The 23,984-nt window shown below is 40.5% G+C and overlaps 1 pseudogene; it reads right to left on the minus strand.

Moving 5' to 3' along the window:
- The window catches only part of LOC127130583 (transcription elongation factor SPT6 homolog), a 73,446-nt pseudogene that overhangs the window by 41,136 nt on the left and 8,326 nt on the right, over nucleotides 1-23,984 (minus strand).

The raw sequence follows: 23,984 nt of genomic DNA on the forward strand, positions 1-23,984 counted from the left end.
AAATATTGAGAAATTTATTGTTTTCCTCGGTAGACGACATTGAGAAATTTATTCCTAAACACAATTATCTTATTTTCTTTCATGCGAAAGTATTTGCCATGAAAACATGTGCTCAAGATAATGAAATCTCTCTGGGATTTATTGTAAGTGCAGAAAAAAAATTATGGGTTGGAACAGATAACTTATCAGAAATTTTAAAAGATTTGTTGTTATCCAAGAATTCATTCTCAAAACTAGGATTTGTTTAAACAATTTATTTTAATATTATCTATAAAGAATATAATTTAAAAAAAAAAACTTTTCTCCCCGGTTACAGAAACCGAGAGGTATGTGGAACTTGGGATGAAACCTATTTTGTGTATTTTTTATTTAACAAGAAACATATTTTACCTCGTTTTTGAGTAATAATCGGGGGGAAATATAAGCGTATTTATTGAGTTTATTCATCATCCTTAAACAAATATTTGTCGTCCATTTAATTAATATCAACGATCAGGACACTACCATTAGTGATCCACGTGAATCTTAAAACCCTTGTTAGAAAAACATTATGAATATTAAAAATTGATAATGGAACATTTGATATGAAAACTTTAAAACTTAAAAAAATATTTATTTTATTTGAATTTTTTTCTCTTGGATGGATTGCAAGAGCAGAAAATTATTCGTGGTCAAGGTTTGTGTCCTTAAATAATCATATAATTGCATATTTATTTTAGTTGTCTAATATTTTTTGTTTTATATCAGACATTTGATCTTCCTTAAGATCAATGAAATGAGGATCCTCAATATTTGCTCTTCTCCAATATATCCAGCATTTATTCTTCACCGATAATGATGACGATAAATCAGACTCAAGAGTTTACCTTAATATTCTTTGAAACAATGTAGTTTGTAAGCAAATTAATTTATTAATATTCTGTGTAAACAATGTAATGAGTATTTTAAAAAAAAGAATATATATATTTCCCCTCGATTTTGTTCATAAATTGAGACAGGTAAAGTGACATATTTTCATAAATTAAGAGGGGTAAAGTGACATAAAAAAAAGAATATATATTTCCCCTCGGTTTTGCTTAAGTTATTCTAAAACCGAGGGGTAAAGTGACATATTTTAATCACGCTCTTCGTTACCTCGCCTTTGTAGCTGAGGTTAAATAAACTTCGCGCCCGATGATACATCTGTTTTTTTGTAGTAATGTTAATTTTATTCTATTTTTTAATTAAAATATAAATCAAATATTTCCTTGGCTTTTACTGTCAAATGAGAGTAAAACTCCCAACAACATTATTTTCCAAAATCATAATGTTACCATCATTTACTTTAGTTTTCTCCAAACTTTTTGACCCCTAGCGAACAGAGCATCATACCAACTAATCTTCTTAAAACTTGTCTTCGAAGACAAACCAAACTCCATCTTCTATAAACAAAACTAAACTCCAATTTTCAAGTCGAACAAAGTAAACAAATGGATACCCCCTTCCCTTTAAAGTGTATTTTATGTTGGACCTTCACAGAAGGATATTTGCCACCCATCAAGGAAATTATATGTTGAACCTTCATGAAACGATCATTATTGTCCCAATAGGAAATTATATGCTAGACCTTCACTGGAGAGTCCTTGCCACCGGTCGAGGAAATTATATGTTACACCTTCAGGAAAGGATCGTTGTCGCCCCTCGAGGAAATTAGATGTTGGACCTTCATAGGAGGATCCTTGTTACCCCTTGAGGAAATTCTATCATGGACCATGACTGAGGTGTTTGTGTATGACCTATTACTGAGGTTTATACATGGGAGGCATTAGACCTTCTAGCAGCCATCAAATGGGTGCATTAGCTTAACTTGGATGGACTGGACTTTGATATTGATTAAAAAAGCATGGAGGATAATGAATAGCCAACAACTATAATTGATTTGTATGTCTTTTATGTCATCATAACTTTGCTTCTTATTATTTCACCCTCTATTTTCTATCATGCGACAATACATATATATAAATAATTTTAGTCCACCATTATTTTCCCATCTTCCACCTCCACCTGAAAATTTAGACTCTTATGTTTTAGATCAAGAAAGTTTGAAATATAAAAGGAGTGGAACTCCTTAAAACATTTCATAGAAAATGCTAAAGAAGCACAGATGCGATGCAATGAATGATATTATGGAGATCTATGGAAGATGCAGTTGAAAAGAAGGCGCATTTATGGAAGATGCGATGCAACTAATGATGTTATAGAGATCTATGGAGTTCTTATCTGTTAGGCTATTGAAAAGAAGATGCATTTTATTGGAATAGATAGTACCAATTAATCATTATAAGCCTTCCTTCAACCATGTAGTCTCATACCTGCACAGCCTCAAGATCCCTCTTATTTTGATGTGAATTTGATTTTTCTCTAGAAGCTGATAGAAGTGTCTCATTGTCATGCCTCATGCACCGATAACCACTCCTTCGCTCTCGGGTGTTACATGTAACCACTCTTCGGCCTCTCCGGTCTTGGGTGTTATCTCTCTCTCTCTCTCTCTATATATATATATATATATATATATATATATATATATATATATATATAGAGAGAGAGAGAGAGAGAGAGAGAGAGAGATTAAAGGTAGTGCATTGTCAGTGTAAACTTTTTTTACACCATCAACCAATAGAATTATAACGTTCTGCCATGTCATATCAGTATTTTAAAATTAAACGTGTGATTTGGCGGGATACACGTCTCTTATTGGTTGACAGTGTAAAAATATTTTACAGTGTTAGTGCATAGTATTTTTTCGCATATATATATATATATATATATATATATATATATATATATATATATATATATATATATATATATATATATATTATATATATATATATATTATATATATATATATATATATATATATATATATATATATACATACTTGTGCCCGTATCTATGTATTTTAATGGGATAATTACTCGTAATCATGTCCGTTTCCATGTAACAATTTTTTTACAAGTGGATAGTATTTACGGGTATCTTATGGGAATATTTCAAATTGCCCTTAATTTAAAGGCAAACTATAGATCTTAGATTTTTTTTTTAAATAATCAGTTTTTCAAAATAAATAAATAAAATAACCAATAATTAAAATAACCAGGTTTTATAGAGGATGCGTCGGATAAATTAGTGCACCCCCAATGCAGTAAGAGGAGACGTCAATAGCATTGGTGCATGCATTGGGCTCCTCATGAGGAGGCGCCAATGTTATTGGCGCATGCATTGACCCTCATGAGGAGGCGCCAATGCTCCTGGTGCCTAGGTGCATTTTGGTTGGTGGGCGCCAATTCATCTGACACCTGCATGTTCTTTTATGTGGGCGCCAATCCCACAGGCGTCCACATGTTACGTACAATTGAAGTACCGTCTCTATAAATACCACGTCTTGGATGCAATATTTTTTACTCAAAATCATCTCCTAATACCATAATTTCTCTAGTTCAACCACTATCACCTTCAAGTTTCTTTGATGTTATAATGTTAGTGTCTATTAATGTTAAATAAACTTTAATGTTATAGTTGGTGGGTTTCTATTAATAAGTTAGTGGAGAGATTAAGAGTCTGTTGTAGTTGGAAGGTCAAGAGATAGTGGCCTATTGATAGTATTGATAGTATTTACTAACTCAACCCTACAAAACCGGTTGGCAGAGTGAGGACTGCCCCCACTTATAAACACATGTTCATGCCATATATTCTCCGATGTTGGACTCTTAACACACCCCTCACGCCCAGGAATGGACATCTGGAGCGTGGAAATAAATGGTGGGTGGCCCGATAGCAGAAACCATAGTAGGTGGCCCACCGGATCTTAAACGAGGCTCTGATACCATGTTGAATTAGGAGACTAAGAGACATTTGAATAACCGTGTGTCTTGAAAAGCACTACGGAGACTTTATTATATATAGAGAGATTATAACTAATTACATGATATAGTCGATGTGGGACTATTCGATATACACATATTCTTAATACTATATTTACAAATATCAACAGAAACCATAACATAGGGCAATGATGCATGATAACACTAGGCTCGAGTACAGCTCCCTAGTAGTGTGTCTCCCTTTGTCTCTGGCTAGAATTTCTTTCCCTTTCAGGGGAACTACGTCGCCCTGATCCTCATACCAGATGAGGTACGTAGGCAGGAGGTCGTGCGAGACTTCTCCGGGAAACCTTTTTTTCTTTTTGTGTGCGTTTGTTTGACGATTGCTAGGCTCGAGTCCCCGACTCCTTAGCAATTTGTTTGTTGCTTGTTTCTTCTTGTGTGTCAGGATATGGATGTAAGACCAGCGATTGGCTGTCCGTATCCTGAGTGTGCTTGTTTGGTTCGGAAGCCGATGTAAGTCCATCGAGTGGCGTTCGGGTTCCATGTTTGCCTGTTTATGCGTTTGTTTGTTTGGCGTGCGTGAGCCGAACTACGGCAGCTCTGATTCTCGTTCCAGACGAGATACGTAGGCATAAGATGCGATGTCCTAGCGAGCCCTCTTCCTCTACCCCCACCTGTGTTGTCTTCGGTGTGTGTGTGTTGTTTGTTTAGCAACCTTTTCTTTCTTTTAGAGTGTGGATCCCGTCGAGTACGACGGGCGTGAGGGGTGCTAATACCTTTCCCTTGCGTAACCGACTCCCGTACCCTTTCTCTTTGGTCGCGAGACCATGTTCTTTCCAGGTTTACTCTGGGCGTTTCCTTTCCCTCTTTGGGATAAATAACGCACGGTGGCGGCTCTGTGTTGTTTTTGTTTCAGCCCGCCGGTTGTTTTTCGCGGATGCGACAGCTGGCGACTCTGCTGGGGACTACAAGATGTTGACCTATGTTGGTCCATCTTCCCTAAGCGAGTCTCTCCTAGCGTTCTAGGATAGTTTAGGTTGCTTGTGTTGCTTTATTTATTGCATTTATTATTCTAACTGTGTATATATTTGCATAAATATTTGCATGCATCATACTATCATGTTGTCGTCCTCTGTGCAGGTGGTTCCTCTGTTTTGGGGTGGGTGTTCTGAGTGGGGCTAAAACCCAGGCCCGAGTGTACGCCTAGGATTAGTGTGGTCTCACGTTCCTCATTTGCTTTATTAGTATATTGTTGCAACGTGACATACCACAAGCCGGACGAGGTTCATTGGAGAGCTTTCCATTGTGGAATACTCCACTTTGGTTTAGTTATCTCTTCTGAGCTATTGACTTCGGTGACCGATCATTTCCCGGATCTTTGGTTTAGACGATCTTAAGAGAGCTACAATGGCACACCCGAAAGGGCAAACCCATTGAGTATCTTTGCCCGATTGTCGAGACTATTATCCGCCTTAGGGTGACCTGATTAGAATTTACCTGTAAGGGGAGGGTGATTCTTTCAAATGCATATTCAGATGGTGACTCAGATGGTGACTAATGGTTCCGTTGATCAGAGTCCTATTTATAAGTCGGATTTATGGCCGTTTCTTTCAGAGACGCCGAAGTGTTGCCCGTGGTATTTATCAGTGGGGATCCGTTTATTTCAGGATTCCCCGGGCCGACTCAGAGATAATTATGGGTATCTGCTCAGAGATTGTCTGATGATGATGATGGTGATGTATCTTCCGTTTATTTCGGAACCCTTGAGTTGGATCTATGGTTACATATTCCCTCAGATGGTTATGATCGGTTCAGAGTTCAGGGCTGTGACTCAGAGCAACAGATGATCAGATGACTTGGAGGATGGCACAATGCATTGCATTCATTCATCAGCATCATTACATCTTGCATTTACTTGCATCTAACACATGTTTAGCCATATGCAGGGACATTTTTGATCGAGATCCTGGTTGAGAGACTTTCTGCTCAGATATGAGGACCGGTTTGAAAGACGATGTTGTCTATAGCTTTTTCAACCCAGAGATTGACGAGCTGAGAGATATGATAGCATTGATTACACCCGACCATGTGGGGATGTTCAGAGAGTCATACGGTAGTATCCTGAAGATGGTTTTCAGACTCACTGACAGTGACAGGAGCGCCGTTCATACTCTTCTCCAGTTCTATGACCCGGGTCTGAGATGCTTTGTGTTTCCAAATTATTTGTTGGGACCTCTGATGGAGGACTATGCTAGCATCCTGGGTATTCCGATCCGAGATCAGATTCCTTTCTGTGCTATTAGGGGAGAGCCTGACGTCCTTGGGATTTCTCGTGCTCTTTATTTGAGTCCGGAAATGATCAAGGAGGGCTTGAAGGAGAAAGGAAAATTATCGGGTTTTCACTTGAGTTTCTTGGAGGCTAAAGCCAAGGAACATGCAGTTGCGGGTAATTGGAAGACGGTTTGTGCTTTGATTGTTGTAAGCATTTATGGGATTATTCTGTTTCCTAATCAGAAGAGTTTTGTGGACCATAATGCCATCAGATTGTTTATACAGAGGAACCCTATTCCTACTCTGGTCGGAGATGTCTATTACTCGGTTCATAACAGGAACGAGAAGAGGCGTGGGGGTTTGATCCGGTGCTGTGCTCAGTTGCTATTCAGATGGTTTATGGGGTATTTGCCTTCCCGAGGTGCTTTTGTTCATCTTGATCCTACGGTCAAGTGGTCGGTCAGATTGATGGGTTTGCGGGCTGCTGATATAGCATGGACTCATAATGGTATGGCTGGACGGGATTTCATATATAGCTGTGGGAGATTTCCCAATGTGCCACTTATAGGAGTTCAGGGTTGCATTAATTACAATCCGACGCTTCTTAGGAGACAGATGGGGTTTGCCATGGAGGTTCCTCCTCTCGAGCGAGAGATTCAGGAGTCCTTTTACTTCTCAGCTGAGGGCGATCAGGCCAAGTTAAGGCAAGTATCTGGGTCATGGCGTAACATTCAGAGGAAAGGAAAGGTTCCTTTTGGCAAGGTTAATAGCCGGTCTTTTCCTCCATTTGATGATTGGCTTCGGAAGAGAATTGAGATTACACTTCTACCATTTCCGGGAGGTGATCCTTGGTGTCCTATGATTGAGGGTCCGTGTTCTTCTGTCAGTATGGAAGAATTCCTTGAGATGAAGAGGGCCAGAGATCAGTTGCTTGCCGAGAAAGCGGAATTGGAGATGAGTGTTGCTCGGATTCAGACGGCTAATCAGGAGATCAAAGTGAAAATGGAAGATCAGGACAATCGACATGCCCTGGAAGCGAAGCGCTTTGAGATGGATATTGCCTACTATGGGAAGGTCAGTCAGGCTTTGGCATCTTCAACAAAGGAGCATGACATCACCAAAGAGAGATTGGCTAGAGCTTCAAAGGTCATTGAAGATCAGAAGAGGAGGCAGATTCTCGTGAAGGATCAGAGGGACGACAGAGTCCGAGTTCTCATTACTGAGTGGGAGGCCAAGCTGAAGGTTAAGGAATCAGAGAACATGAAGATCATTGCTGAGAGAGATCATTACATGGCTGAGAGAGATTATTACTTCAGGCATATGAAGATTCATCAGAAAGAGGTGGGGAGATTACAGCAGGAGAACACCGAGCTCAGGTTCGCCGCGGAGTTTGCTAGGATGGTTGATGATGTAGGGCCGTCTGTGGGACCTTCATCGGGATAGCCTTTCTCATTTGTATGGATTACCGTCAGGCTTGTTGACGGAATTCATTTGCTTGTGTTTCTTTCCCGATTCTGGAGATTTGTATCAGCTGTGATATATGACTATGGCACTTATTGTGCATTTTGATATGTGATGGTTGTTTTTCATTCAGTGATTGATCTTCAAGCTTTATTTGCTTTACCGTATGCACTCACACAGCACACACATGGTTGAGGGTATTTTGCTGAATCATATATCTCTGATCTGTATGATGAAATCAAATGATGAATATCAGAATATTGCTGCCAGATTATTATATGTCTCGATGAAGCCAGGATCAAGAGACAAAGTGTTCCTCATGTGGATGGACATTGCATTCATGCATGAACCATAATAACTTGTCTTCTGTTTTGCAGGTGTCAGTTTCTAACCTGTTTGATTGACACAGGAATGATGAATCCGCCTAACGCCGACATTCTCGAGCTGAAAGAGAAGATGGGAGAGCTGATCAATGTCATGCAAGAGTTCGCCTTGGGGCAGAAAGTAATCGCCGAGAAGGTGGGGAGGATTGAAGACTGGCTGAAGAAGGGGGAAATACAGGGAAATGCTTCGTCGTCTGGACCAAAGAAATCCTTTGGTAATGACCAGCGCAAGGATGAGGGTGAATCAAGTGTTGTGCATGCCCAGAGAGGACACGGTAGGGGTCGTTACTACCAGCACACTGCTACAGTAACCATCCCTACTGGTAATCAGTCAGTCCGACAGCAACCTCAGCCAACTCCACAGAAAACACAGGGAGCTGGGAGCCAAGTGGGAGGAAAGGGGGTCGATCGCCATTTTGACAAGCCACCCATGCCATATGCTGTTCTGTTTAAAAGGTTGATGGATCTTGGGTTGGTTCGGCCAAGGATGTTAGCTCCATTGAGATCAGATCAGAGGCCACCTAACTATAATGAGAACGCCAGGTGTGAATTCCATTCTGGTGCGCCTGGGCATAACATTGAGGGTTGTAGAGCCTTTAAGCATACTGTTCAAGACCTGGTGGATTCCAAGGCCCTCAATTTTACACTATCATTGAATGTTAATGCCGATCCCGTGTCGGTGCAGGGTCAGGTGATGGGGGGTGTAATAGCTGAAAATTCAGATCGCGTCTGTGCGGTGGGGGAAGAGACTGACAGTGAGTGTGAACTTGAGGCATGGATAAAATCGTGTGTGGCAGGGAAATGGAAGGCTTAAAAAGATCAGCACTGTCACTCATCCTGAAGATTAATAATTTCTGTTTTCAGTTTATTTGCATGAAAGTCGTGCGTGTTGCCTGACACGTAATGGGTCATTGTAAGGGCCACCTCATGTTTCATTTTGCAACATTTTTGCATCATTAATAAATGGATGTTTTTCAATCAAAAAACGGTGTTCCCTGTTTTTCATTTATTTTTGCAGTTTAAAAACAAATAAAAATGGCAATGTTTTCTGTTTTTTTCCCTTTTTGATTTGTCTTGTTCCGAATTCAAAAATAATTCTCCGGATCTCATTGATAACAATTTGGTTACACCTCATATGACTTCGACAATCCGGTCTCTCATGCCGAAGAAGAAGGCGAAGAAGATTGTGATCTGCTGGAATTAGCCAGGTTGTTGAAACAAGAGGAGAAGGTGATTCAGCCGCATGAAGAGCGGATCGAGATTATTATTCTAAGCACCGCCGAGGTCAGGAAGGAAGCAAAAATTGGAGACGCTTCAGAGGCAAGTCAAGAGCAGAATGGTAGCCCTGTTGAAAGAGCATGTGGATACCTTCACCGGGTCATGTCAGGGTACGCCAGGGACGGATACCGATGCCGTTGTGCACAAGCTACCATGGAGAGAAGACTGTCCTCTAGAGAAGCAGAACGCCAGTGCTACTTATCAGAGAGCCATGGTGACTTTGTTTCATGATATGATTCATCATGAGATTGAATGCTATGATTATGACATGATAGCAAAGTCCCAAACAAAAATGGAGCATCTGGCAGACCGGTCCAAGTCGTTTGACCGATTGAGATAATTCAAACTGAGGTTGAATTCAAGTAAGTGCACTATCAGAGTGCGATCCGGTAAGCTGTTGGGGTTCAGTGGCAGAGAGGAATCGAGGTTGATCCTGCTAAAAAAAATTAAAAAAATGAGAAAGGCCTGAACCGAGAACAGAGAAAGAGAATCGAGGTTTCTTAGATAGATTGAACTACATGTCATGGTTCACATCTCATCTAACAGCCATGTGTGAACCCATATTCAAGATGTTGAAAAGAAAGATCAAACGGTCAGGTGAAATAATGATTGCCAAGGGGCATTGAAAATAAAAGAATAAGTTGCAGGAACCTCTGATTCTGATACCTCCTGCGGAGGGAGCAATTGTTAATCTGGTACTTGACGGCCTTTGAGGGGTCTACGAGGTGTATTGGGTCAGCATGACGAGTCTTGTCGAAAAGAGCATGCAATTTACATTAGCAAAAAGTTTGTCGACTATGAAACAATACATTCACTGTTCGAGAAAACTTGCTGTACTTTGGCATAGGCTGCTCGCCGACTGAGACAGTGTATGCTGGTTCATACCACTTTGTGGATTTCCAAGATGGATCTGATCGAGTATGTGTTTGATAAGCCAGCATTGTCCGGACGGGTTGTGAGAGGAGCAAAATAATGTTGACTGATTTGTGGTGCTCTCAGAAGGCAATCAAGGGGTGTATTGTCTGATTACCTCGCCCAGCAACCCATTGAGGATTGTCAACCAAGGAAGTTTGAGTTCCCTGATGAGGACATCTCGAGGTGCTCTAATCGAAAGATTGAGAGTGACCGATCCCGGAGGAGGGGTCTGACCCCGAATCCGAACGGATTCTGATGTCTGATGGGGTTAATGTGAATGAGTTAGTGCTGCTTTGGTTACGCCAAAGGGATCCCATGTTCCCTTCGTTGCCGGTTAATATGTGAATGCACCAACAATGGTGGCTGAGTACGAAGCTGGTATCCTGGGTACCGTACTTCGGTGCGTACATCTACTGGGGCAACTCCTTTCTCATTGGTGTATGGAATGGAAGCAGTGCTACCAGTTGAGGTTCAGATTCCCTCTTTGAGAGTCCTGATGGACGTGAAATTGCAAGAGGCGGAATGGGTAAAGACCCGGTACGAGGAGTTAAGCCTGATTGAAGAAAAGAGGTTGGCAGCCATCTGTCATGGGCAGTTATACCAGCAAAGGATGACGCGTGCTTTTGACAGAAAGGTACGGCCTCGGGTATATCACGTAGGTGATATGGTGCTGAAAAGGATCCTTCCTCCTCAAAACGATTGTCGGGGCAGATGGACATCGAATTATGAAGGTCCATTCGTGGTCAAGAAGGTTTTCTCTGGCGGAGCCTTGTTGTTAACGACCATGGATGGCGAAGATTTTCCATCCCCTGTGAATGCGGACCCAGTTAAAAAATACTTCGTATAAAGAGACCCGCTGGACGAAAAGAATAAAATAGTCCAGGCAAAAAAGGGCATCCCGGCGAACCAAGGAAAAGAAAAACAGAAAGAAAGGTTCGGGCAAAAATTAGGGATAAGAGAAAAACTGTACACCCGGCAAGTCGAAAACCTAAAAAGGAGGCTTGGGCAAAAAAGGGTATCCCGGTGGATTGAAAACCCGAAAGGGCGGTCCAGGCAAAAGAGGGATTGAAACGAACAACTGCGTCCAGCATGATCGTTTGCGCTTTGGTTAAAGCATCATGGATAATACTCGGTAGGGATCAATTGGAAACGTCTTGTTCAGAAGGCAAGAAAGCACGGAGAGTCTGAGGATATATGGGGTGTAACTGAGTTGGAACTCGATGAGATCGCGGTTTCACATTGCCATTAGGATAGATTTTTCCTTTTGTATGCAATTACCTCTTTTCAGGAATTGCTTCCTTTGTATTGCTCGGTTTTTGAGCCACACACTTTTCCGATCAATAAAATGCATATTCAGTTAAATAGTCTTGTTTTTGTTTTTCATTACTGCTTTGATTGCAAAAACATCCAGATATTTTTGATAAAGAATTTTGCATTTTAAGACATACAGGTCCCTTCCAATGCATGCTTATAAGATTGAAAGCTTGAAATCTTATTTGGAAAGGTTGAGTGACCCAAGTGTTGAAATCTTGACACGCCTGGGGCACGGTTTTATCTAACGATCTCTTTTGCAGGTACTGTTAGGTATTTTCACTCACCTGCAGGTTGTGATGTGGAAGCTTTGACAAAAGAAATCCCCACGGAGTCCGATCAGGGACGAATGAATTGAAGAACGGTGGAAAGACGACGAGGACGTACGACGATCCTTGGAAATTAATCAAGAAGACTCTTCAAAGTCTGAAAACTGAAAAGTCTGTATCAGTCCCAGGAGTTCGATCTTCGTCAAGCGCGGAGCGGTTTGGAATACAAGATGATGGAGCGGAAAAGGTCCAAACGAGTCAGGATGCATCTCCCCAAGCGGAGTCGTGAGGACTAATTCCCTAACAGATTCAAGGTCTGCAATCTCCCTAGCAGGGTCAAGATGGTTATCCCCAGTGGGTTTTAGATCGATGCTTCTCCCAGTAGCCAGGCCTGAAGGTTGTTGTTTCCCAGCGGAGGTATCTGTGAGGGTTTCCCGAAGCAGGGTCAGGATTTATATCCTCAGCAAGTCAAAGACTGTTATTTCCCCACAGAGCGTTGGCGGTTTTTATCCTCAGCAATATCCCCAAGCGGATTGGGTGCAAAGGAGGTATTTCCCCAACAAGGGTTGCCTTTTCCCAGTAGCAGTGCTATTTCCCCAGCAGGGTGGAAATCAGAGTGTTGGCGAGTTCCTCAGCAGAGTGTCTCGAGCTCCCCAGAAGAGTCCCTTGAGGGGGATGTTTTTTATACATTCATCATGTAGAATAAGCATAGCATATTGCATAAAAAATATAATAAATCGCGTAGCATTTCCATGATTGTGGAGCGTTACGCTAGAAAAAAGATCATGCATCATTATTGCAAGCATACGCTGGTCTCAAGCCGTGATATTTGTTGGAGAGGTGGTTTTGCCCGAAGATGAAGGTGTTACTCCGAGGAGTTTGGCATCGTGATTTTGAATCAAAGTTTCTGTCGAGCAAAGATGGGAATGGTAATCAAAGAGGTTTCGGGGTCCAAAAAAAAAAGAAAGAAAGACAAGAAAGAATAATTCCCAGCTAAACGCGAAGTGTTCGTGTGCTAGGGCGGAATAAAGAATAGCCGGTTCGTGGCGTCTTATCCCCAACATGGGTCCGTGGCATGCGTGCCGACTCACTTATCACTGTTTTGTTATCTTCGCCGATGCTGATAGGCATGAAGGATTTTCCGGTGTTCAGACCGAGGCGGTATTCAGACCGAGTTGGCGTTCAGGCCAATTTCCGATTTTCAGATCGAAGAAGTTTCCGACGATCAGGTCGAAGTACTTATGGCATTCAGGCCAATTTTCCGGTGTTCACCGAGGCGGTATCCAGACCAAAGTGGCGTTCAGGCCAATTTCTGATTTTCAGATCGAAGAAGTTTCCGACGATCAGGTCGAAGTACTTATGGCATTCAGGCCAATTTTCCGGTGTTCAGACCGAGGCGGTATCCAGACCGAAGTGGCGTTCAGGCCAATTTCCGATTTTCAGATCGAAGAAGTTTCCGACGATCAGGTCGAAGTACTTATGGCATTCAGGCCAATTTTCCGGTGTTCACCGAGGCGGTATCCAGACCGAAGTGGCATTCAGGCCAATTTCCGATTTTCAGATCGAAGAAGTTTCCGACGATCAGGTCGAAGTACTTATGGCATTCAGGCCAATTTTCCGGTGTTCACCGAGGCGGTATCCAAACCGAAGTGGCGTTTAGGCCAATTTCCGATTTTCAGATCGAAGAAGTTTCCGACGATCAGGTCGAAGTACTTATGGCATTCAGGCCAATTTTCCGGTGTTCACCGAGGCGGTATCCAAACCGAAGTGGCGTTTAGGCCAATTTCCGATTTTCAGATCGAAGAAGTTTCCGACGATCAGGTCGAAGTACTTATGGCATTCAGGCCAATTTTCCGGTGTTCACCGAGGCGGTATCCAAACCGAAGTGGCGTTTAGGCCAATTTCCGATTTTCAGATCGAAGAAGTTTCCGACGATCAGGTCGAAGTACTTATGGCATTCAGGCCAATTTTCCGGTGTTCACCGAGGCGGTATCCAAACCGAAGTGGCGTTTAGGCCAATTTCCGATTTTCAGATCGAAGAAGTTTCCGACGATCAGGTCGAAGTACTTATGGCATTCAGGCCAATTTTCCGGTGTTCACCGAGGCGGTATCCAGACCGAAGTGGAGTTCAGGCCAATTTCCGATTTTCAGATCGAAGAAGTTTCCGACGATCAGGTCGAAGTACTTATGGCATTCAGGCCAATTTTCCGATGTTCAGACCGAGGCGGTATTCAGACCGAGGCGGTATTCAGACCGAGGTGGCGTTCAGGCCAATTTCCGATTTTCAGATCGACATCAAACTCTCATATTCTGATGCTCAGTATTCAGACTGACGAGCGGCGCTCAGGCCGTGGCTATCTTGGTGTTACCAGTTATCCATATAGTCCTGTTTCGGTAATCAGGCCGACTTTCTCCGTACCAGACGGAGTTTTCTTCAAGACTGGTTCTTTGCCGATTCTGACAGGCATTGTTAATTATTTCCCATCAGAGTGCAAATTGTTCGTCTGTTCTTGGTATTCAATCACTCTTCATCCTGATCATCTGAAAGCCGAGGCTATTCATATCAACAGGTTCACAGTGGATTGAATAGGGGCAGCTGTAACACCTCAAAATTTGCCCTCCTCTCTTGGGACTAGCTTAACATATTGCATATCATTTTTAGGTCATTAGGCATTTGCATATTGCATATCATGTGGTTACGTTGTGCAAGTCATCCTCCTAAGTCTTGATCAGAAGATAAAGAGGTGTGAAGGTTCAAGCCTGAGGGTTTATTGGAATTGATCATTAATCATCTGAGGGTTTGTGATACAAATTAGGGTTTCATGATTTCTCAAGGAGGTTGGTCTATATATTGGTGGAAGTGATACATCATCATCATCATGGTTTCATCATCACCAAGAGATTGATCAGATACCTTGAGATTAGGGTTTTGACCAATGGTCAACCCTAATCATCTGCATTGGGCCAATCAAGGCTTGGCAAGGAGATGGGGTCTACAATGGATATGGGGATCATCATGTGATTATATTGAGCTTATGGAGGTTAGGGTTTCACCCTTGAGCCATTTCATCAGGAGATTGAGGCTCAGCTTGATCAGTGCATGGCCAAATTCATCTATCAATTGAAAAAGTCAATTGTGGTCAACTGTGCTTGATTTGATGGATTTGGAGGTGGGAGAGAGTTGGATATACTTCATTCATGTCTAAACAAGTTTCATTTGACATTTCAAACATCAAGAATGAAGAAAATAAAGTCAGACAAAAAATTGCCAAAAATAGAAAGTGACTTGTAATGAAAGTTTCCAAAAATGGAAAGTTTTTCACCACAAAATTACATGTCCAAAAATGCTTCAAATGAAATTTTGTTCAACATGAAAGTTGTAGATCTTGCTCTCACCTTTCCAAAAAGTCCAAGAACTTGAATTTCCCATGAATGGTTGACAAGTTATGGCCCAATCATTTTCCAAAAATGCCTAAATTCAAAGTGGCATAACTTTCACATGGAATGGCCAAAATGGATGATCTTTCTTTGAGCAAACCCCATTTCACATGTACTTTCATGATGCATGGTCAAAATTCATCAAAAATAAGCATGGCAAAAAGTCATTTTTCAAGTGGATTCATTTGTATTTTTGGTGTGGCATAGTGAAATTTCAAAATACAAGGCCTATGCACTCAAGACCAATTCCAGCACACTCCAAATACCATTTAGAACTTGTGGGAACTGATATTGCACTGTTCTATTGACTGGTTTGCAAAAGGACTTTTTGGCCATTACACTTAAAAACTCATTTTGCTAATTCACTTTGGTTTGGCTAATTTGGATTAGTAAATGGATTAAGGAGATGGTATATATCACTAATCATAACAGAATCATAATCACTTTACACATTCTTCAAGATCCTAACAGAATTTCCCTCCAAATTCTCTCAAATTCTCCAAACTTCTTCCACACTTTTTTCATCATTTTTCATTGAAATCTTCATCAATTGCACTGGTTCTTGTTGGATCCTTCTTCTACAATCATCATAGAGGAACTGTTTTGCAAATCCAAGGCCAAAACCTTCAAGATTCGTGACTGTCAAAAGCTTGCTCTACCATGGCATCTTCATGATTCTTGCACCTGGAGTTGTTGTGAGCTGAGACACGTGTATCAATCAACTTCTACATCAAGAAGCTTCATCTGTTTCACCTTCTTGGACCTTGAGAGGCACGAATTCAGCACTGCATTCTCCATAAGGTGCATTTTCGAATTCCTTAATTGTTCAAATTGAGATATGGCTTAGATAGATCTTTCAACATAGATTATCATGATGCTTGTGGTTTTTGATTTGGTTGAGAATTGTGTGAGAAATCTGAGATCTAAGTTTGAATGTGGAATCTATTTTCGTTCGATTTGCTTAGCCTAGGTAGAATTAGGTCAAACCAGATACGTATTCATGATGTGCTAGCTTAGACGGTCACGTTGATGTATAGTTTGCTGATTTTGGTTAAAAAAAGTTCATATGCATTTTCTGGAAAATTTCTTGCTGTTCTTGCTCAAGAACACAACGCCAGGCTTGTTTGATCTTGCTTTCATGTGTTTCATTTGAAATTGGTGTTTACCGCTTCCCAGAACCAATGAAAACGTGCCACCACATAAATGAAGACGGTGCCGTTTTGGTCATGTTGTTGAAAATTACCACCGTGCCATTTTCAGAATTAAATCATTATTTCATTTTCTTTTTTTTCATTTCAATTTCATTTTTGATTACATGAACTTCAAAAATCCATAACTAATTCATTTCTTGTCCAAATTTTGTGAAATTTTTTGCATGATTCTCCTTATGATGTGTAGATTTTAATGGTGATTTTTAATATTTTTGTGCACGTGTGAAAAATAAAAATGCCTAGGGATTGTTTGGATGTATGCAATTTGAACATGCTTTGCCATATCACTCATGAAATGATGATGCTTCCAAATAAATTGATGAAATTTTTTGTGCTTGTTCTGGACTCTTTGATGGTGATTTTGATGTGTAGTTTGTAATTTTTGGATACCTGGTTGATGAGATATGAATTTTTGAATAGAGGTGTGACAATTTGTGTCACACCAAGCTTTATGAACTTCATGATTTTATTTGATGTGCTTGTGGACATTGAATTGAGCCAATTGTTTGCATGAATGAGCATATATATGTTGAGATCACATGAGAATTTTTCTGGATTTATTGCTTGCATTTTCTAATTGATTGAGATTTTCTCTTCTGTTGGCTCATTTTGTGATGTTTTGTGACACATGTTGGCATTTGATTTGTGAAACTCTCATGGTTAATTGGATGAATGTGAAATTTGACATGTGCATTGTAGACACATTATAGGTAATTGTGATTTTTATCCCATTCATTTATCATGTTTTGTCACTGTTTTATGATTGATGGAAGTTGGTGCTTATTTTGTTGCCATGTGTTGGCTTGCTTGAACTTGTCTGGACTTTCTGAATTTAATTTCTATAGTTCCTCTTGTCCAAATTGCATGAAATTTGATATGCTATTCATTCCATATGTTCTGTTTAGGCTTGAATTTTTGTGGAATTTATTGAGCTGTTTTGGTATTTGTTTGATTGTGATCATTCTGTTTACACCAATGTGTTTCAATCTTGCCTAGTTTGACATGTTTTGTTCATGAAATGGATATGATGAATGATATGAGCATGGGACCAATTGGTTTTGTTTCTAATTTGGTTGATTGTGATTTTGGATAATTTTCACTTACTGTTTTGGATTTTTCATCTCCTTTGGACCCTAGGCTTGGCCTAGTGGTCTAGTTTCTCATGTTTGGTTTGGATTTTCAGGTTGAGATGCAAAAGCCTTAAGGAGAAAAATGCAAGTTGATTAAATTGAGTTTGTTTGGTGTTTATAACTAACCTTGACTTTGTGTTGTAGGGTTTGATGCTTGAGTTTGAGCTCATGGCTTGCACTTGTGTGCATTAACTTGTGTTTGACTGTACAGATTAACATTTGCTGTTTACTGTTGATTTGTCTGAGTACTGATGATACTTGATTGATTTCAGGTACATTAGTTGCTAACAGTTCTTCTTGAACTTGCTTGCTGCTGCTTGGTTGTATAAACCAGTTGAGGTAGAATTTCTATTCTCCATGTAGTCTGGAAGACCTGGCCTGTTACTTGGCCAGGCAACTGTCTGAAGTCCTCCTTAAGAGGCAATGTTTGTGCTTGTTTACATTTGTGCCAAGCAGGAAAAGCCCTTGATTAAGGCAATTGGCAGAACCCAAGGGATATGCAATCTATCCCCTGCTAGTATGTTGAGTCGTCCCTCTGCTCACACCACTGTGTTGGCGCATTGGGACATTAACCCAAGATCTTGTACAGTGTACAGTCGAGTCTGTGTCTTGAGCGTAGAAGGGTTCCCTCTTTCTGAACCCACGCTCCTTTGTCTGAAGCTCTCCCTGGCCAGGGATAAGAGCTGTGAAGTCTAATCTTCGCTCACCTTTCATCTGCTTCACCCTGACTCTCAATGTCAGGGTTAAGAGCGAACACTACCTTGTACAGATGACTTGCTTCGGCAGTCGAACCCTTTGTTTGAGCCCACTTGACTGGATATAGTGTGTGCTACTTGGAATATTTGCTTTGTTTTGTTTATGCTTGCATGCTTGCTTCTTTCCTGGATAGGATTAGCTTGCTGTTGTGCAAGTAGATAGAAACCATAACATAGGGCAATGATGCATGATAACACTAGGCTCGAGTACAGCTCCCTAGTAGGGTGTCTCCCTTTGTCTCTGGCTAGAATTTCTTTCCCTTTCAGGGGAACTACGTCGCCCTGATCCTCATACCAGATGAGGTACGTAGGCAGGAGGTCGTGCGAGACTTCTCCGGGAAACCTTTTTTTCTTTTTGTGTGCGTTTGTTTGACGATTGCTAGGCTCGAGTCCCCGACTCCTTAGCAATTTGTTTGTTGCTTGTTTCTTCTTGTGTGTCAGGATATGGATGTAAGACCAGCGATTGGCTGTCCGTATCCTGAGTGTGCTTGTTTGGTTCAGAAGCCGATGTAAGTCCATCGAGTGGCGTTCGGGTTCCATGTTTGCCTGTTTATGCGTTTGTTTGTTTGGCGTGCGTGAGCCGAACTACGGCAACTCTGATTCTCGTTCCAGACGAGATACGTAGGCATAGGATGCGATGTCCTAGCGAGCCCTCTTCCTCTACCCCCACCTGTGTTGTCTTCGGTGTGTGTGTGTGTTGTTTCTTTAGCAACCTTTTCTTTCTTTTAGAGCGTGGATCCCATCGAGTACGACGGACGTGAGGGGTGTTAATACCTTCCCCTTGCGTAACCGACTCCCGTACCCTTTCTCTTTGGTCGCGAGACCATGTTCTTTCCAGGTTTACTCTGAGCGTTTCCTTTCCCTCTTTGGGATAAATAACGCACGGTGGCGGCTCTGTGTTGTTTTTGTTTCAGCCCGCCGGTTGTTTTTCGCGGATGCGACAGGTTGGTGGGCGCCAATTCATCTGACACCTGCATGTTCTTTCATGTGGGCGCCAATCCCACAGGCGTCCACATGTTACGTACAATTGAAGTACCGTCTCTATAAATACCACGTCTTGGATGCAATATTTTTTACTCAAAATCATCTCCTAATACCATAATTTCTCTAGTTCAACCACTATCACCTTCAAGTTTCTTTGATGTTATAATGTTAGTTTCTATTAATGTTAAATAAACTTTAATGTTATAGTTGGTGGGTTTCTATTAATAAGTTAGTGGAGAGATTAAGAGTCTGTTGTAGTTGGAAGGTCAAGAGATAGTGGCCTATTGATAGTATTTACTAATAATTATGTTTCCTAGAATAGTTGAAGTTTCTGAGTCTATATAAAGACCAAGGATGTACTCTAATTAAAATACAGAAGTTACAAAAGACTTGCTTCCTTCTGTCAAATTGGCATCAAAGCTAATGGCAAACATGTTGAATCAAATTCCGTTGTCACGGCTAACGAAGTTAAATTACGAAAACTGGAGTATCCAAATGAAAGCTCTTTTCGGATCTCTAGATGCGTGGGAGGTGACCAAAGATGGGTTTGAAGAACCAACAGATATTGTGGGATATACGACAGCTTAAAACAAGGCGTTGAAAGAGACGCGATCGAAGGATAAAACGGCACTATACATGCTGTTTAGCGTTGTTGATGAATTAGGCTTCGAAAAGATTGTCGGTTCGACTACGTCAAAAGAAGCGTGAGACACGCTAGAGAAAGTGTTCAAAGGAGCAGATCGAGTAAAGCAAGTTCGACTCCAAAATCTTCGTGGCGAATTGGAGAGGATGCAAATGAAGGAGTCAGAAAATGTATCTGACTACATCACGCGTGTACAAAAGGTGGTGAACCAACTCATCAGAAATGGCGAAACAGTAACTGATGCACGAGTTGTTGAAAATATTTTGAGATCTTTAATAGATAAATTTGAGAATATTATATGCGCAATAGAAGAGTCGAAGGACCTTTCGACGCTCTCAGTCGAAGAGGTCGTTGGTTCCCTCGAAGCACACGAACAACGTAAGATGAAAAAGAAGGAAGAAGGAGTAGAGGACGCAAATCAAACCGAGGAGCAAATCAAAGACGAAAAGGTACTCTTTTCTCAAAAAAATTGAGGAAGAGGACGTGGTCGTGGAGGACGTGACGGTGGTCGAAGTGGTAGAGGCAGCAACTTCGAGAGAGGACAGTCGAGCCAGCAAAATTGGCGTGGCAGAGGACGTGGTCAAAGAGGTGGTAGGTCGAACCATTCCAACTTTGAATGCTACAAGTATGGCAAGTATGGTCATTATGCGAAGGATTGCAACTCATTCAAATGCTATAACTGTGATAAAGTGGGACATCTTGCAAAAGATTGTCGAATCGAAAAGAAGGTAGAAGAAACAACCAAACTAACTTTGGAAGCTGAAGCAAATGAAGGTTTTCTCTTGATGGCTCAAAATGAGATCAACACAAATGACAATGTTTGGTATCTTGACTCAGGAGCAAGTAACCATATGTGTGGTCATAAACACTTGTTTAAAGAAATGAGAAAGATTGAATATGGCAATGTGTCTTTTGGAGATGCATCGAAAGTGAAGGTCGAAGGCAAGGGAACGATCCATTACTTGCAGAAGGATGGGTTGATTGGATCAATTCAAGATGTTTATTATGTACCAAATCTTAAGACCAACATCTTGAGTTTGGGACAACTTACAGAAAAAGGTTATTCGATACTTATGAAAGAACGGATACTGCATTTGAAGGACAAGCTGGGACATCTGATTGCTCGTGTCGAAATGGAGAGAAATCGAATGTACAAACTAAATCTGATAAACGTTCGAGAAAAATGCTTACAAGTAAATGTCGAAGACAAAGCGTCACTATGGCATCTACGCTTTGGTCATCTACATCATGCTGGTTTAAAAAGGTTGGCGAAAAAGAACATGGTGCATGGACTACCAGATATGAATTATGAAGGAAAGTTCTGTGAAGAATGTGTGCTTAGCAAACAAACAAGAACTTCATTTCAAAAGAAGGCAGAATATCAAGCTAAGCATATCCTTGATTTAATTCACACCGACATATGTGGGCCAATCACGCCAGAATCTTTTAGTAGCAAAAGATACTTTATTTCCTTTATCGACGATTACTCACGGAAGACATGGGTTTATTTATTGAAAGAAAAGTCTGAAGCATTCGAGGTGTTCAAAAGGTTCAAAGTAATGGTGGAGAAGGAAACCGGCAGACACATTAAAGCAGTTCGATCTGATAGAGGTGGTGAGTATACTTCGACAACCTTTATGAAGTATTGTGAAGAGCAGGGCATAAGGAGATTTCTAACTCCAGCATACTCACCTCAACAAAATGGGGTGGCTGAAAGGAAGAATTGAACAGTCCTTGACATGGTTCGTTCAATGCTTAAAAGCAAGAACATGCCAAAGGAATTTTGGGCAGAAGCTGTACAATGTTCCATTTATGTTCAGAATCGATGTCCACATTCGAAGTTAGAAGATCAAACACCACAAGAAACGTGGAGCGGACAGAAGCCAACAATTTCTCATCTCAAAGTATTTGGTAGTGTGGCTTATGCACACGTACCAGATCAATGAAGAACGAAGCTTGAAGACAAAAGTCAGAAATACATACTCATTGGGTATGATGAGAAAACAAAAGGGTACAAGCTATTCGATCCCATAAGAAAGAAGGTGATAGTGAGTAGAGACGTTCGAATAAACGAAGCAAGTAAGTGGGACTGGAACAGTTCGACAAAAGTTATCTTCGAAGTTGAAGAATCATCTGTCGCTGTACCACCAAACATTTCAACAAAACTTGAAGACTCTGACAATGAAGATGAACCTCCACAACCCGGAATGCGAAGTTTGCAAGATCTGTATGATTCGACAAGTGAAGTGCACCTTGTATGTCTCTTGGCAGATGCTGAAAACATCAGTTTTGAAGAAGCAGTACGAGACAAGAAGTGGAAAAGTGCCATGGACGAAGAGATCGGGGCGATTAACCACAACAACACTTGGGAGCTAGTTTAATTGCCAAAAGTTAGTCAACCCATTGGTGTAAAGTGGGTATTCAAGAAAAAGATGAATGCTCAAGGAGAAATAGAACGATACAAAGCGAGACTTGTTGCGAAGGGATACAAACAGAAAGCAGGAGTTGATTATGACGAAGTATTTACACCTGTTGCAAGAATGGAGACAATTCGATTACTCATATCTCAAGCTGCTCAATTCAAATGGCCAATATTTCAAATAGATGTCAAAACAGCTTTTCTGAATGGTGTACTCGAAGAAGAAGTCTATGTTGAACAACCACTCGGACCATACACGTTGTTAATTATCAACTCTCACATTAAGTAAGGAATGAATGTAATACAAAAAATGAGGTAATTTGAATTTATTTGTCATTATTATTTGAATTTATTTGAATTTATTTGTAATAGTTTTTCCTTCTTTTTTTTGTGGTTAGGCAATTTTTTATTGATGTTTTGACTTGGACTTTTGCTAAATATATTGGTCTCTATACACGCTCGGTTACTTTTTCTATATTTTGTAAACTTTTATTTTTATTTATATATGGTTCTGTATCGTTTTCTATAATAAAAATTTATGTAAAATTTTATAGATATTAAAAATTAAAATATATAATATTATTTAAAATCTTAAAATAATACCACTAGTGTATTCCTTAGAATGGTTTAAAAAAATATAGAAAAGAAAAAGGCGAGTTTGCATGTTGGTGGGGCTCACATAAAAATGAAAGGATACAAACATATAAAAAAAACATTTTAAGAAACCCTATTTAAATGAGTAACAGATTATTTACGTTTATTAGGGTTCAACTTTCTATTTCTATTTCAGTTTTAAGAGTGCGCAAGTTGTGATGAAATCCAACGGCAATCTATTATTCCTTCATTCCTTCCCGAAGAACTCATTGTACAAGTTCTGTCATATCTTCCGGTTAGATCTTTGACGCAACTGAGATGCGTGACCAAAGCATGGAACGCCATCATCTCCGATCCAAAATTTATCAAACTGCATCTTCAACGTTCCAAAAAAAATAAGAAGGCGTGTCTCGGGAATCTGTTATCCAACCCTATCCCCTCAATACTTTACTAAACAATCCTTCCATAATAAAGTACACCAAACAATACATCTCAGTCAGCCTCAACAATTGCTACGAATTCATTGGTTCCTGCAATGGATTGATATGTTTCAGTGTTCTTTCTTTAACAGATCTTCAATACACCTGGTTTCAATTATGGAACCCAGCCGCCCACACATTTTCTGTCTACTTTGGGCATCACTCCAATCCTCACCAAAATACATATGGCTGTCATACCCCAATTTTGTCCGGACAGTTCAAAACTTTCGGACATGATGCATAAACTCAAAGCTTAAGTATCCTCACTGGATCCAAGCTTCACAACCCCCAATCATGTCTTAATTTCTTTGGACAACTTCACAACCTTAAAATCTTCATCATTCATGGTTTGTTCTCATTTGCACTGATGGATTTAAGCATTCACTTGCTCATAATCATTAACCTTTTTTCAAGATAATTTCAGTTTTATATCGAAGATTCTATTTTAATTTATTGAAGTTCAGGTTAATTTTAAAAAAAGGGTTTGCTTGGTTGTTTATTTGAATTAGTAATTAGGAATACTTATTCTTTTAAGGATCCCAACACTAATCCTAATCATATGGCTGACTTTTTATTA

The sequence above is a fragment of the Lathyrus oleraceus genome, chromosome 3 (genome assembly GCF_024323335.1).
Source record: "Lathyrus oleraceus cultivar Zhongwan6 chromosome 3, CAAS_Psat_ZW6_1.0, whole genome shotgun sequence".
NCBI lineage: Eukaryota > Viridiplantae > Streptophyta > Magnoliopsida > Fabales > Fabaceae > Lathyrus > Lathyrus oleraceus.